Source organism: Sebastes umbrosus, chromosome 19 (assembly GCF_015220745.1).
Source record: "Sebastes umbrosus isolate fSebUmb1 chromosome 19, fSebUmb1.pri, whole genome shotgun sequence".
In the NCBI taxonomy this organism is placed as follows: domain Eukaryota; kingdom Metazoa; phylum Chordata; class Actinopteri; order Perciformes; family Sebastidae; genus Sebastes; species Sebastes umbrosus.
Window position 1 is genome coordinate 10,250,502 of NC_051287.1, and position 11,412 is coordinate 10,261,913.

Below are 11,412 nucleotides of genomic sequence, written 5' to 3' on the forward strand. Positions count from 1 at the left end.
TAAATAATGAATGACTACAAATTGAACTTGTAGACTCTGACCTTTCGTCCAGCGGCTGGATTTCCATAAATCCATCATTGTATTCACTGGAGATATTCATAGTGCTCTAAGGATGAATAATGTTTTTTATAACCCCTGACTTCTACTTCTGCTTCTTCGCATATGGGAGTAGGGTTAAAATAAACCCTTTCAGGCAGAAAGCCTTGAGGGAAAACTCCCATGTGCTCTTTAAATCAGCATCGCCATTGGTCCAAAATATCATTGGTGCACCAGAAATATTTATATCTAATGGGCAGATAGCCCTGAGTTTTCTGACAGCTGAGAAGTGAAGCCAATGTGGAAGTGCCTTAAACTTGCATTCTTTCTAATAGCCAGCAGGGGGCGACTCCTCTGGTTGCAAAAAGAAGTCTGATTGTATAGAAGTCTATGAGAAAATGACCCACTTGATTCATTACCTGGCCGAAAATGCTGAACTCGAGGCTTCAAAATGGCAGTCCACCCAATGGGTTACGTCCACTTCTTATATACAGTCAATGTTCATGCTCCTCAGAGGACGAAACCATTTTCCAATTTAGACTATAAAATATAGCATCAACACCAGATTATAGATTTCATATTTAACAATGTAATGGGATGATTGCGATGAAATTTGCGGACCACATTCATGCTCCCAAAGGGATAAACTCTTTTTGATTTGAATAAAGTCATGGATATTTCTGTAGTGCAACTCTCAAGACAAACTACATTTTAACCGGACTAGCGGTATAGGTTATAAGATTTGCGGTAATATTTTGGTACCTGGCTGCGAGCACTTGCTTTCATTCAGCCATGAGTGAGATTGAGGTTGACACTGAAGTCTGGTGTCTCACAGTCGGCGTTCTAGTTCATCCCAAAGGTGTTGGATGGGGTTGATGTGTGTGCAAGTCAGGTCTTACGCACCATATACGGAAAAAAAAACATTTCTTTATGAACCTGGCTTTGTGCACAGAGACTTTGTCATGTTGAAACAGGAAAGAGCAAAACACAAACTGTTGCCACAAAGCGGGACGCCCACTGTTTTGCAGGACTTGTAGTCCGTCAGATGATGAGGGATATGTGCTGCCCCATGGGGCCAAAGGGAATGGCTCCATCCTGGTGGTGCCTGGCTTTATTTCACAGAGGGATACCAAATGTACTGACGCAGACTCTGAACGGTGTGGGAGGGGTCCAGTAGATCACTAGTACTTCAAGGATGACAAATTGGCTATTTCTTCTCTCAGGTTATTGTTTCAGGTTGAGTTATTTATGGCTTCTGCGACGGCTCCGTGACCTGACCGCAGGTGTCGCAGATTCCGCTGAGGGCCCTGGCAGCAGTGTTCACTCTGAGATTATTTTCTCACTTCTGTCTCGAATGTCAAGGTGATGCATTCATCATCAAATGACAGAGTCGTCTCATAAGTCTGCTGCCACGGGGTGTATTGATCTAGTGTTTGGATCGTTCTAGTCTTTGGGTGTATATTGTAACTTTCAGTATTCATTTGGGGCTTGTCCCTACAGTATATTGTCCTTAGGCTGGCCTCCCTGTCTGAGTATAAAAAGGTGTTTTATTGTTTAGAATCTGTGGAATTTACATTGGTTATAAAAAGTAGAAATAGTAAAGCCTAAAAAATGTTGACAACATTTGGATCGTTACACAGAGTGTTGGCTTCAGTCAGTAAACTGAAGTTTATTCCCGACTTCGAGAACAGTAAAAAGAAACTACCTATTTGGATTCACCTCGTGGATACTGCACAGATCCCTCCGCCCCAGAGCGAGGTGAGGAACATAACACTTTGTAGATGGATATTCGGTGATGCTTTTAAGATACTGGGCACGAGCACAGAGCTGCTGGCTAATGCTTGTGCGACTTCTACCTGACTGCATTGCCACAAACACAAACAGAGCTCTGCAGAGGCTTAAAAATTTCTTTCCATTATTTCGGTGTTTCACACGGAGGGATGTGTTCATGTCTTTTTGGCTTCATGGATGGCAATGTCGTTCTGTTGGACCACCACTTTGGTCCAGACTGAACAACTGTTGGATGGATTGCCACACAATTTTGTAAAGACGTTAATGGTCGCCAGAGGATGAATCCTAAAGGGCTTAGTAATCCCCTGACTTTTCATCTAACGCCACAAGCATTTGGGTGTAAAAAAGAAAACGAACATTATGTGGGACCACAAAATCACTCTCCCATTCATTTTCTATGGAGCAGCTCCAGACCCGATGACATCACTAGTTTGAGACTTCCTTCTCTGGTTTCTGGCTTTGAGAGAGAGCAGCTCATGTTTAACTTTACTAGGCCATGGAAACAACATACTGATTACATAATTAAGGTGGCATTTCCCTTTGTAAGATCACATTACTAATGGCATGTATGTAACTGGAAAGGATTCTCCATAACAACCTAATAAATCATGATATATTGGAGTTGTGTCTTGTTGAATTTTGATGGACTTGCATTGGTCTGCAAGTAAGTACTGAATATTTGTTGTATTAGTTTGAGAAATTTTGACTTATGACAAACAAGTGGCACTAAATATGAAAACAACCTGGTCTCAAGAGACGCACCTTTAAGGTATGTGTCAAGTTTCTCTGTGTGAAGATCTAAGAAACGTAAACACTGAGAGACCTAAGGCAGTTTTTTTTGGGAAGAAGCGTTCGTCTTAAATCCTCCTTCCTGAACCCGTCCGCTCATTTGCGTAGGTCATGAAGTTCTATCGGATGTAGACTATGAAGAGTTGTGGGTTTCTGCCCTGAAATGACAGCTTGACAGTTTTTCTTTTTCAAAGTTTAGAGAATGACTCACAAACTCAAACTGCACTTTAGACTTCAATAAGAGTCTTTCTTTCTCTTCTTGTTGCGCGATTATTGAAGGTAAGTCAGTTTGCTAACCTGTGATGTGCGATGCTCATGCAGAGAACATTTTGACTTTGTTGACCTTAAATTGATCTCTTGGTCATTCATCCCATGAGGCAGGAGTGTCTGTGGTTGTGGTATTTAGCTCTCTGTAGTTTTCTTGAGCTTTCTAAAAAACAAACAACAAAAAACATATATAAAAGTAAACTCTCACTTTAAAGGTCAGGTTCCTCGCCTTGGGTGGACAGGCATCTCAGAGAGCCATTACTCCATTGTAGCACTCAGGGCATCCTCTCATAACTGATGTTCTCTCACATTCGCTGACTTCAGACATCAGAAAGTGATTACATTTTGGGGAAAAACCTACACTCTCCTGTCATAGCCAGGGGAATGCAAAAACGCACGCGGCTGCAGCCCCCGCTTGGCAGAGGGAAATACATTTCGTTGTTATCAGCTGCAGCTGGTTAAATGCTAAATTATTCATAGGGAGGTAAAGGCATGCCCTCATGAGATTAGTGCGCCTAATTGTTCATCCAGTTCGCCGCTTGAATGCGGGAGCGAGGCTGGCTGAACACCAGCATCCTGGATGATTTCATTAATGAGAAAAAGGGACGAGACATTCAGAAACTATTTACAGAGCTCCTTAAACTTTTAATATACTCCGCTAAGCAAAAATGTCTACCTCCATTTCCGCAGAATGGGAAAATTAAAGGGAAATTAGAAATCAAGTTGGTGGAAGGCGGCTGATGTTTAGTCTTCAGTTTTCACCTTTAAAACACAGAGCATGTTCACCCGCATAGCACTTTATTGACATTTAAGAAAATAACTTTTAAGCCCTACATGAGAATCAAGCCGATTTTAGGCCCGATTCCCCCCAGTCCCGACAATCGTCAGCAAAGCCCCGATTTTTGTTGATGGTTCTAAAGATTCTTTCAAGATAATCCTGTGGTGTGAGGTGTGCTATGAGTGTTTTTTATATCCTCCGATCGGCTTCAAATCGTAAATAATAAACATCTCACGTTGGAAAGAATGATAGCCAATTGAGAACCAAGCTGACTGAAGCGGAAGGACAACCACAACCGTCATGTTGGCCACGGCTAATGAATGAGCTAATGCAAAACGCGAAACATAAAGTAGTAGCAAGATGGACCTCAGAAATGGTTGGTTTTGGACTCTTGTTCATGAATGAATCTGTAAGTGTGTGTTGTGCTGTTTTGGCCAAATCGTTGCCCACACACTATAGGAACAAAACTGTTAAATTGAACATATCATGTCGTTACGTGTCCGGGCTCTCACATTTCAAAATCTGTTAAGACTTGAAAAAGCTTTTAGTGTGGGCCAGCCTTTGTTTTCTGTATAAAATAAACCTCATTGCCCAAAGGGCCTTTAACACGGTTTTATAGCCATTGCATCTCTTTAATTCTAATGAAGATCTGCTGCATGTTTAGTCAGTAGCTGCACGCACCTTTAGAAAACCTTAATGTCTCAATGGCCTGTTTTCAAGCATCAGCAGATACATGAAGATTCTATTATACTCCTCCACAATATGCAGATGTGTTGCCTTCTCAATGCATTGTCACATTAGTGAATATACCATGTATTATTAAAATGATGTTTTTCAACCTTTCTTCTGTCAGGGCACAACAGTTTATAAATATGATCTTAAATATTCCAAAAATATCCCAGCTGTGGTCATGTGGTCTACAAATAAATTACTTCTTTTTGGTTTTGGTGTGAAGGTTCAGCTTGTTTATATAAACATAAAACTGGTATCCTCGCTGCAACTGATGACAAGTACATATGGAGCTTTTGGTTCACTGCTCTGAGGTGTTTTTCTGTGAGTCAGCCTGTAAAAGCCTGGCGCGCAGGGTTGTGGAAAGGGGGAGTGATACTGCAGTGGCACTACTGTCTGCAATGGATGGATATTTGTTTGCCACACTCGACTCAAAAGCAATCCATAAAAGTTTTCTGAATTATATTATAGCCTTAAAGGAACAGTGTGTGGCACTTTGGGGGGATCTATTAGTAGAAATGGAATATCATATTCATAACTATGTTTTCATTAGAGTATAATCACCTGAAACTAATAACCATTGTCTTTTCGTTAGCTTGGAATGAGCATTTCATATCTACATAGGGAGCGGGTCCTCGGTCGTGTCTAGAAGGTAACCCACAAATTGCGAAAATTTGCAAAAAATCTCACGAGACTCGCTGCCCAACGAGCTGTCCTAACCTTAACTATTCAAGGTCAATGCCTAACCTTAACTATCCAAGGTCAATGCCTAACCTTAACTATTCAAGGTCAATGCCTAACCTTAACTATTCAAGGCCAATGCCTAACCTTAACTATTCAAGGTCAATGCCTGACCTTAACTATTCAAGGTCAATGCCTAACCTTAACTATTCAAGGTCAATGCCTAACCTTAACTATTCAAGGTCAATGCTTAACCTTAACTATTCAAGGTCAATGCTTAACCTTAAAGGAGCTAAATACGGGATCGGGAACATTTCTATTGCCGCTCAACGGTTCTCAACATGGTGACGGCGAGCCGCAGCTTTCTCAGTGTGTTTTAAGATCATGAAAGTTAATTATAACCTTTTTGGTCACCTTAAAATGTCTTATTCAGCATTCGGTTGTACTTGGCTCCACCCTCTCGTGTCACTTCTGGTTGCAAAAAAACAAGATTGCGACGACCAAAATGCTGAACTCAAGGCTTCAAAATGGTAGTCCACAAACCAATGGGTGACGTCATGGTGACTACGTCCACTTCTTATATATAGTCTATGTTCCCAACTAGCTGACGCCCCTCTAGAGGCCAAACTCAATCAATGCAGCTCTAATATCTCAAGTAAATAAGGCTTCATATGATTTTATGAGGTTTTCATGAGAACGTGCTGAATGTTCCCATTCAAACATCTTCCATCTGTTACTATGGGTCTAACAGGCATGCCCTATCAATTTCCCAGCAAGCTCAGCAACCTGCGTAATGTCCTGGCACGCTGACACACATCTCTGTGCAGCCTTCTTAGCACACAGACCATTTTTTAGAGAGAGATTGATGGTGCACTTACATCCATCAAACGTATGACACACTGTTTTCCTCCCCTGTGTAGACACAGCAAGGTAGGCAGTTCAAAGAAATGATGTCAATCCTAATTTGATTTGCTGTGCTGGGCAGGGCTCTGCAGAGATGCTGGTGGATGCCGGTGATACCAGGGGACTTGTTTGGGAAAAAAGATATGGTGGGTTCAATTAATCATGGAATGCACTTCAGAATGGGTAAATGGAATTTGAAATGAGCACTTTTGTTTCATTAACGAATAAAGCCTCTGGGGTCGACAGAAAACCAGGATGGATGCATCAACAGTACAGGCAAGGAGAGGAAAAAAACTCAGATGGAAATGAAATGGAAAGATGGCTCATGGCATGGAATTAATGGCTGGGACTTGGTTAAGCCAGCTCGAGGAATGTCCTATTAATTACTGCAAACACATTGATTTGAATAAGCAAACAGCTCTCTGGTTCTGTCAGTCCGTACATATCACTATCAAATTGGTCTGTTTGCTTGGGTTAGATATTATTCATGTTTTCACATTAAGGGATTTATTAGAAGATTAGCTTGAAATGTGGAAGGCTAATGATACCATCATTTATTGATTTGAGCAACATTTGTTTAAAGGGGACATATCATGAAAAACTGGCCCAATCCCACTATCCTCTAAAAAGGGTTTCTCACTTTTTTACATTACCTGAAGGCCACCGTAGTTCTCCGAAACACTTGTGAAACTGCGATAACGTGAGCCCCGGAGTGCTAAACCGTGGTACCGCCAGCCGCCGTCTGACTTCTGTTGCTCCTAGTGTTATTATGGTAAGCATGGCCTCTGAGTGAGGCGTTACCACAGTTTTGCAGACGGTGGCTCATGTTACCACAGTCTCGGAAAGGGAGGAATGAGCGGATGGGTACTCAGTTGGTTGCAATCTGCAACCACACCACTAGATGTTGCCAAATCCTACACACTGTACCTTTAAGAGATGACTTAAACGATTTATCAATTATCAAAATAGTAATGGTCAGCCTAGGCTTTCTTCAGTGTAAATTATTGGTTGCAATCTGCAACCACACCACTAGATAGCGACAAATCTTACACACTGCACCTTTAATGTCCAACACAACAGCCCTGCATTAAATTCTACCCTCATCAAAGTTATGATATTGAATGTTTTTGTTGAATCTGTTTTAGAGAGGTGTTGATTCTATTTCATGGTCATTTTTGTGGCTTTTAATAATATTGTGTTATAATAAGGAGGGGTTCTAATATTTAGTCTATCTTCATTGATGTGATTGGGGTGGACTGCTCATGTGTGTGCATGTCTATATACCACATCTTCCTATTTTATTGTTTATGGTGCATTAACAATAGAAAACACCTTTACGCTTTAAGAAAAGATGAGCAGTATAAAACTTTACAACGCACCAGTGGGTACATTATGGGCCTGTCGAAGTGAACACGATGTCCTGCCAGCTCTACCACAGCAGGCGAGGAGGCACCGTGTACATCTCTGGAGTTTTTCTTTATGACTGCTGGAGCAGCAGCAGGCGTGAACATCTTGTGAATATAAAGAATAAGACGGCAGGCCACGTAAGATTTTCCATGGTAGCAGATACACCATGGCATCAATTCTGGTATTCATTTTCAGCAGCATCTTTTCAGCACTTTCTGATGCCCGGCGGATTATACCCGTTATTAAAGTGCCATGAGGCAATTGACAAATGGTTCACCGCATGTGCACTGTGTACCTCAAGACTTATTTTTCATGACTGGCTATTAAATAATGAAGAACATTTGGGACTGTTTTGTAACAAATATAGCAATGTAGTTGACCAGAGGTATTTGTAAAAATCTAGGAAACCACGAGTTCTTTGAAAAGTTTGCATATGAAGTTTTCTGATGAGTGATAAGGAGCTACTTCAATTTTAGTTTGCTCCCTGACTTTAATACTGTTCATAAATGTCTCAGTTGTGGAGGGGTCTGGTGCTTGCGCTATTTGATTTAATATCGAAAGAAAGAAATGTTGCTGATAAGTCATTTGGAGTATATATGTGGTATTTCAATGCAGGAGAGATCCTGTATCGATTGAACAATCATTTATTACATGATGCATGATAAAAAGAATAGTGCAAAGTCTTTGGTGATTAGACTCCATCGTGACGTAGTATATCAAAGGGGGTAGTGATGAGAGTATATCCCCCCTGGAGTCTAGACACTGGTGGTAGTGGTGGTGGTGGTGAAGGGAGTAGCTGAAGATCCAATGAAGGGATGTGGAGCAGGCTTGGGCACTGAATATGATGAAGACTGGAGAAAATGGGGTGGAGGTGGGTTACATCGAGTCGCACTGAAATGGCAAATGACAGCAGCAGTTAGGAGAACAATTTTAAAAAGTGATTTCAACTATATGATTGGCTCAGAGAGAGCGTGGCAGAATATGTTTGGTTATCTAAGAATGAACCACCCACAGTCAGCTGATAGAGTAGGAGCCAGTAGAGATGAGAGAGACAGAAAAGTTGTGAATGGATGATGGTTATGAGTTAGGAGGCGGGCTTTATGACCTATACTGCAGCCAGACACCAGGGGGTGATTGAGATGTTTTGGCCTCACTTTTGGGGAGCTGTCATGTTGTCCATCTTTGTATAGTCTATGGTTGAGAGCCGTGCAGGTGCAATAGGAATACTCCCAATCTTGCATTTAGCACCTTTAACATAAGTACACAACAAACAACTTGAGCTAAAATGCAGTACCTGGAGCTCTTATGTTTGTGATGCAGCTTCATGGCTTATCTGTTAAAAGAATTGTATCACGATTTCCCGAACAGTATGAACTCTCCTCCTCCTCCTATCTGATTCTGATTCCCACTGATAGAAGAAGAAATGCTGCCTAGAGGGGGGTGACTGATGCTGTTGATAGTCTGCAAAGGCTCTTAAGATTAGCTTAGCAGTGAAGCAATCCGTAGTCATATTTTTCCTGAGTTGATATGATTTGATTGGAACATACTGCATTTCTCCAAATCAGATTGATAAATGTTTATGGAACTTTCAAATCTAAATGTCTGTATATGACAAAGCTGATTGACTCTCAGCTGACACCCGAACAAGCAACCAATTTCAAAGGGGAAAACTGTAATAGCTTTAGATGATGGTGGTTTCCATGCTGAACAAAGGCTGCATTATATCTGTTTTCTATCACAGAGCTTAAAAATACAAAATAGTTTGTGTGGGTTTGATGAGACAGTCGTCCTTTCATTTGCACAAATTGAGTTGTCGCAGTATAAAGAATATAAATCTGGTGGAAATGCAGAATAAATGTATTTTTGGAGAATCGCAGCTCTTTGCAAGTTCTTAAAAACATTAGTAATAGCATCAGCTTTCAAAAATCCATATCAGTTTAACAATAATAACAATAATATGACTGTCATGACAGGCAATCCATTTTGTAGACATCTCAAACTGATGGATCTTTTTCGGAAAGTACTATACAGCGCCATAGCTGCAAAGCCAATCAGCAAATAGACTGGGATGTGATTACAAAGAGGAGTTTGGGAGATAAAATAGAGTTTACAATAAAATTATTGGTATGAAACTACAAATTAAGATGGTAATCTAACAAAAAGAAAAATAGCATTGACAAACCCAAGGATGGAGTTTTTTTTAGATCTGCGTGCCTGGAATACAAAATCACACAGCAAGCTAGGACACCATGTAACACGTAATAGTTTATGATTAGGGTCTTATAAAAGGAAAGAGCATTAAAAAAAAAAATGCTTTGCTGAAAAGACGAGGCTGCTTTTTATGAACACATTCAGGACGATCATTGAAAGACCAAGGAGAGGAGTGTGGCCAGGGTAAGGGCAGAGAAGAAAACGTTGTTGGACAATGGACAAAGGTCAATGATGGAAAGACATATCTCACAATTGAAAGTTCTATTTATTTTATGGATGTAACAGTGTTGCAATGACGGAGTATTGCAACAGGTAGGATATTTTTTCTGTCTTGCAGTTTTGGAATAAAGTATTTGATAACCAAGCTTTGTTGGTAGAATGTAACAGTAAGTGTATTTACTCAATTACTGTGCTGAAGTACAGTTTTGAGGTACTTTACCTAAGTGTTATACCATTTTATTCACATTTATACTTGTACTCCACTACAGTTCAGAGGAAAATATATACATCAGTTGTTACATGTACTTTTCAGATTAAGACTTTACATAGGCCCTATATACTAAATAATAATATAAAATAATTTTATATTATATGAAGAATTGTTTCATAGGCCCTATACTAAATAATAATATAACATAATTTTAGATTATATGAAGAATTGTTTACATAAGCCCTATACAAAATAATTATATAAAATAATTTTATATTATATGATGAATTGTTTCATAGGCCCTATACTAAATAATAATATAAGATCATTTTATATAATATGAATTGTTTACATAGGCTAAATACTCAATAATAATATAAGATAATTGTATTAAATATGATGAATTGTTTACATAGGATAATACTAAATAATACTATAAAGTAATTTTATATTATATGAAGAATTGTTTACATAGGCCCTATACTAAATGATGCTATAAGGTAATTTTATATTATATGAAGAATTGTTTACATAAGCCCTATACTAAATGATGCTATAAGGTAATTTTATATTATATGAAGAATTGTTTACATAGGCCCTATACTAAATAATAATATAAATGTATATTATGAATAGTTGTTTATGTATTATTTCGTATTATACGAAATAATACTATAAGATCATTTCATATTATATGAAGAATTGTTTACACAGGCCTTATACTAAATAATAATATAACATCATTTTATATTATATGAAGAATTGTTATACTGTAGATTAAACTAAACTACTACTATAACTTCATTAAAATCAGCCCCACTTTGATATGGTACAACATTACTTTTACTTTCATTATCACTACCAATAATAAACCAATAATACAATAACAATATAATAGTGAATAAGGCAAATATGCTGCAAAACTTTCTATTTTTTTTATACTTCAAGTAAATCTATCTGATAAAACCTCTGTACTTTTAATGGGGTTGAAATGCTGAGGGATTGGGTTGTTACTCTAACTCTAATGTGGACATGAAGCCTGTGAACAACAAGACAAGAAAACAGGATAAGGATTTATGTGCGCATGCGCAATGCTTGTAAATAAGGAAGTTGTTGACGCATATTTCCATCCATGACAACAATGTATATGTGGCGCCATAGAGGAGCAGTCTGCGCTACAGAATAACATCGTTGACGGTGTTTATTAGACCTGCAGTGAAGGTAAGAGAGGAAGCTTAGAGGAGGTAGATGTTTGGGAGCGTTGCATCAGAGAAGCTAATGCTCCAGCTAATTATGCGAGTGTTTATTAGACATGAGCAAACAAAGCAGGCTAATAAGCAGTGAACATCTTTATTTATACTTGTTTGCTGCACAAAAAGCCTCAGCTACA

The 11,412-nt window shown here is 39.1% G+C and overlaps 1 protein-coding gene and 1 long non-coding RNA gene across 4 annotated transcripts in view; one reads left to right on the forward strand and one right to left on the reverse strand.

The window, feature by feature from the left end:
- Nucleotides 1-11,412, forward strand: part of LOC119478463 (transmembrane protein 230-like) — a 47,608-nt gene that overhangs the window by 25,252 nt on the left and 10,944 nt on the right. The window contains exon 1 of one of the 3 annotated variants that reach the window (XM_037753224.1): nucleotides 11,100-11,243. The exons of the other annotated variants lie outside the window; for them this stretch is intronic. The gene's annotated coding sequence lies outside the window, so the exon portion shown is untranslated. Of the gene's footprint in view, nucleotides 1-11,099; nucleotides 11,244-11,412 lie in introns of those variants that run through there. 3 annotated transcript variants of the gene reach the window in all.
- Nucleotides 136-11,412, reverse strand: part of LOC119478465 — a 23,269-nt gene continuing 11,992 nt past the window's right edge. The window contains exons 2-3 of the long non-coding RNA XR_005204452.1: nucleotides 2,403-2,413; nucleotides 136-145 (exon numbers count right to left, since the gene is read on the reverse strand). This is a non-coding gene — a long non-coding RNA (uncharacterized LOC119478465). The remainder of the gene's footprint in view (nucleotides 146-2,402; nucleotides 2,414-11,412) is intronic.